We start from the raw sequence: 5,009 nt of genomic DNA on the forward strand, positions 1-5,009 counted from the left end.
CATGAGCAGAGTCAGATGGAAAAGATTCCTTATGCATCCGCGATGGGGCGTTTGATGTATGCCATGGTGTGTACTAGACCGGATATTGCTTTTCGCCGTTGGGGTTGTAAGCGATTTCACAAAATCCGGGTAAAGAGCATTGGGAAGGTGTTAAGTGGATATTGAGATATCTCAAAGGCACTTCCAAATCATGTTTGTGCTTTGGTGGAAGTAAGCCCTTACTTGAAGGCTACACCGATGCGGAACATGGCGGTGATGTTGACTTCGATGAAGTCCACCTCCGGTTATCCGGGTTACTTTTGCAGGGGGAGCAGTTTCTTGGCAATCTAAGTTGCAAAAGTGTGTTGCCCTCTCCACTACAAAAGCCGAGTACATTGCAGCCACTGAGTGTTGCAAAGAGTTGCTATGGATGAAGAGGTTCTTCGACGAACTAGGGGCTAAAGCGTAAACAGGTTTGTAGTTCTATGTGACGGTCGAGGCGCCATCCACTTGAGCAAGAATCCGAGTTTTCATTCTAGATCCAAACACATACACGTGCGTTATCATTGGATTAGAGAAGTACTCGAAGACAAGCATTTGTGTATCGAGAAGATCCATACCGACAAGAACGGGTCGGATATGATGACCAAAGTCTTACCGAAAGGTAAGTTTGATGTTTGTTGTGCTATTGCCGGAATGGCAGCACACTCCTCCTGTTGATTTGGCAATTGCATGGAGGTATCCCCCCTCACTGTTCGGGAGGGGGAGATTGTTGGAGTTATCCCTCACATGAGGAGAGAAAACAGAGCTGGACAGAAACGGGCGAATTCGGCGTTGGAAATGCCGGCGCCAGCAAGGCTCGGATGGGCCGCGACTTCGCCGGGTTCCAATAGAATAGGGCTTAACCAGCCATAGGGGCGACCAGCTTCGAGCTTCCGTCTTAGCGACTTCAGCGCTCACATGGGGCGACTTTCAAGCCAGTCTCTTTTTCGTGGGCTTGCTACAGTACCCGCGAAAGTTGGTTTTTGGAGATAAAACCAAAAATCAAGGTTTTGGAAAACCTAACCTAACAAGTCAGAAGGATTGGAATCCAGACTAAAAACAAAGAGAGAGAACCTTTACAGAGATACAACTCTGTAAAGAGATAAGAGCGATCTAGTAAGGTGAGAGACTGAAAGGAGAGATTGTAATCTTCCTTCCCACTTTATAAAGAACTAGCTCTTGTGGAAGTAGGCATCATTGGCCGAACCACGGTAAATCTTTGTGTTGTGGTTTGCTTTTTACTGCTTTACATTATTATCTGTTGTTAATAGTTGTTTAGCGAGTTGGGCATGTTAGTATAGGTTGTAGTTGATATTTGAGATTTATCTGGAGTTGAAGTGTGTTCAAATACAAGTTATCTGTGTAGTGGGGGAACCGATTGGTATTGGTATAATCCCCAACACTTGTGCTGTAATTATTTATATTGATTTGTATATTGGTTTATTTAGGAGATTTGGCACTGCTGAAAAAGTGTAAGCTTCATTTCCTAAGATTTGTAGACAATATTTGTTTGTATGCTTTTGAGAAATAAAAATATATGTGAATATGGTTATTAGAAGTAGCAAGTTTGAAATATTCCTATAAACATTTCTTGTACTACTATACTTTTGACTGTCGAGAACTTCCTGGAGCGTCGTCTCCAGACATTGGTGTTCAAGTCTGGCATGGCCAAATCCATTCACCTTGCTCGTGTGCTTATTAGGCAGAGACATATTAGGTATAGAAAAACAAATCATGTTTTTTACAATAAGTTGTTGCATGGTTTGTTCGGTTGTGTTGCCTAATCAGTTTTTTAATCTCACCGTGTCATCTAATCAGTTTGAAGTTTTATTACTGTTTGCTTGTCTCCTTAAGGCTCTATTTGGCCTAAGAAGATTTTGTATTGCTTAACACTAATTAGGTGTTCCAATTCTGCAAATGTATTACATAAAGATGATTAATCTGTAAGCTGTTTGGTCCTCAATTATCCAGTCACGGTTTTAACTTGTCATGTGTTTGGTTGACACTGTAATTTGTTTATCATGAACAACATATTAGCAGTAAATTATTCTTTCTTCATTTTACGTGTATACTTCAAATAAATATGAAATGAAATGCACAGGATAAGAAAGTCCAAATAAATATAAATCTAAACAAACAAAAGCACTTGGCGATATAAGTCATTCATAATAAGTATCGCTATTACATTCTTCATATATATTAAACAAATAAATTAAAAGAAAACTCCATAAGTACTACATCATTTTGAACTTTCATAGTCACTCCACATTGCATCAGCAATTGATTTTTTAAACTCTGCTGCCATTTCTCGTATTCTTTCTCTACTAATATTTTCCACACCCCCATTGTTATGCACTACTTCAAATTCTTGTTGGCCTTCAAAATCTTCCAAGTTAAAAATTAAATCATACGTTTTCTCTCTTCGTATGTGATTGTGTAGAATGCAACATGCTATTGATCACTATCTTCACTTGTGTTACAAATGGATATGGAGGAGCAAGGGTCAAAAAGGAAAACACTTTTTTAAGATACCAATGATACGCTCAACAGCATTCCTCAATGATGAATGTCGTAGATTGAACAATTTTTTGCTATTTGTAGGTTCCAAAACACCATATTCTTTCAAGTGATAGCGAGTGCCACGAAATGGAGCAATAAAACTTGGTGTATTGGCATACCAGGCATCCACAACATAATATTTACCTACATTAATTAGGAAAGCAAAAAAACTATTTGTTAGCTTTGAAACAACTGTAAGCATAAACATTGCTAGTTGTTCCTCAAGTCTTACCCCATCAGTGTCGGTAAGTAAACCTTTCGTAAATAGAATATCACATAACCGCAAGAAGACATGTTTTTCCATACGAAAGTTCTCTTGGCAACACTTATCGTGACCATTAAGCACTTCCTCCACATATGTTGCACCACTAAGTGTTGAATCATGACAAGAAGTTTTACTTTTATGGTATAGATAATACTAAGACGCGAATGTGGCAGTAGCACCTGCAGTTGCTATTATGATATCCTCTTCATCCGAATCCGACATGACTTTCCCTATATCCACACATTTGTAAGTTATGACACTCTGACACTTAATAAATCTCAATTGGAATATATTGGAAATAAATAAATAAAAATTGCATCTAGTTACATAAAACAATAATCATCACATCCAAAATAAATTGTAACTTCATTAAGATGCATCTTGTTCAATATGCACAACGCACCGATAAATGAGCAAACCGCCAATAAGTTATAGAAATTCAACCTAAGCATGAACCCTTTTATCTTTCATTGAATAACAAGCAAAATTGAAGTAAAGTATGTCTGTGCTGATATGTACACGAGATCCAGACATAAACTCTGAAGAGCAACTATAACAGAGGAAGAAGAGGGGAGAGGAGCATGGCTTTCTGATGAGTTTACGGCAATAACAACTAATTTTGTGCATGTAGATACAACTATTGTACTATTTACTTCTCCACAATTATGTGATCAGGTGAGATTATTTCAATTATATTTCACTGAAGTATTGAACAATAGAACACTTCTTAGTCCATACGTCACATATAGTCCAAAATGCAAGTGTTTTTAGTTGCCTTGCGAATGTTGAAATCTCATTGACTCTAATAAAACAACAAGATTAATGATTGCCAACGCTTGATCTACCAAGAAAAGAATATTGTAAAGACGTATAGAAGATGAAAGAGCATACTTTTCCATTAACACAAGCAAACATGCATGTCTTACTAATTTCTATGCTGATTGTTGAAGATCAAATATGCCTTTACTGTTCAAAACACATGTAGTGTTTTGGGTGTTTGACATTATCTTTCGACACTTCTTGTATAATAATTGATTCGATAATTGATTCATTGTGCTGGAATTAACTAACCCAAAATAGCATAGACTTTCTTCATTTGACATTGTAAGCAAAAAACTATTTTTTCTTTGAAACCCAAAATGTAGAGAAAGAGAGGAAAAGATGGAGAAATAGAGAGAGTATAGAAATAAAAGAGTTTACCTGAGAGGATAGAGTTGCAAAAGATGAGCAGTTGGCAGTGTGGAAAAGACGACTAGAGCAAGGTTTCCATTTTCTAGCAAAAATCTTTCGGTTTCTTTTTATTTTTTCGTTATTTTAGCTTCTCTCTCCTAATTAGGAAAACAAGATTAGCCGTATCTCTCATATCCCCTTTCATTCTCGTATACCCACTTTTGTGTTCGCACAATCCACCGGATTATATAAGGTATTCAAGTTTGTTACCAACCAAACACTAGATAATTAAAACATGTATACCACGTCACCTATTCATGGATAGGGACTCCTTGTCCACACTGCCAAACAGTGCCTAAGGCTTACTATAAGTCCTCTGGTTAGAAAGGTCGTGAATTGCATGAATAGTGCTTGTAATATTGTTGTTTCCGACTTTTGCCTCTGACATGGATTTACCTCTGTCCATTTACTTATTATAGTTCCATATTGTTTGGAATCTGAATAGTCTAATTAAAATTGATGGTGTCAGAATTCTCCTCTTTCCATCTTTTGTCACAAACCACACAGTGAATTCCCTGCATGGATAGTCATTTGTGTTGTGTGGAATTGTTGAATTGTTTATATATACACTTTTTTAAACTGGTTGAAATAAAAAAGTTGTGGGTATGTTTCTTGGACTATATCCTATTTTTTCTTGCTTAATAATGAGATGATTATAATTTTTAAGAAATAAAAAAAGTTGCTTGGACTATATCCTCTTTTTCTATGAATAAAGATGATTTTTAGAAACAAAACTGGATTTTATTTATTTTAGCTGATAAAAAGAGATGGTGGTTCGAATCCACTAAGATCCTTTCACAATGCTCCAAGAACTTATTGCAATTAATACAAATTAAATTAGTCGGTCGCTTATTTCTTCATTATTAAGTAACCGTTTTGGCTCACAAAAAAAGTAGTCATTTTAGCTTCACCGGCCTTCTGCCTGTTGTCACCT

The 5,009-nt window shown here is 36.8% G+C and overlaps 1 long non-coding RNA gene across 2 annotated transcripts; it reads right to left on the minus strand.

Moving 5' to 3' along the window:
- Positions 1 to 2,167: 2,167 nt before the first annotated feature.
- LOC147477140 (uncharacterized) lies at positions 2,168 to 4,739 on the minus strand. Of its 2 annotated transcripts, XR_015209312.1 has the most exons (3): positions 4,046 to 4,739; positions 2,813 to 3,075; positions 2,168 to 2,724 (listed from the first exon to the last, which is right to left on the minus strand). It is a non-coding gene; the product is annotated as an uncharacterized LOC147477140 (long non-coding RNA). The 2 variants fall into 2 exon arrangements; XR_015209311.1 differs by having other exon boundaries at positions 2,813 to 4,739.
- Positions 4,740 to 5,009: the final 270 nt, after the last annotated feature.

Source organism: Coptis chinensis, chromosome 9 (genome assembly GCF_015680905.1).
Source record: "Coptis chinensis isolate HL-2020 chromosome 9, ASM1568090v1, whole genome shotgun sequence".
Lineage (NCBI taxonomy): Eukaryota > Viridiplantae > Streptophyta > Magnoliopsida > Ranunculales > Ranunculaceae > Coptis > Coptis chinensis.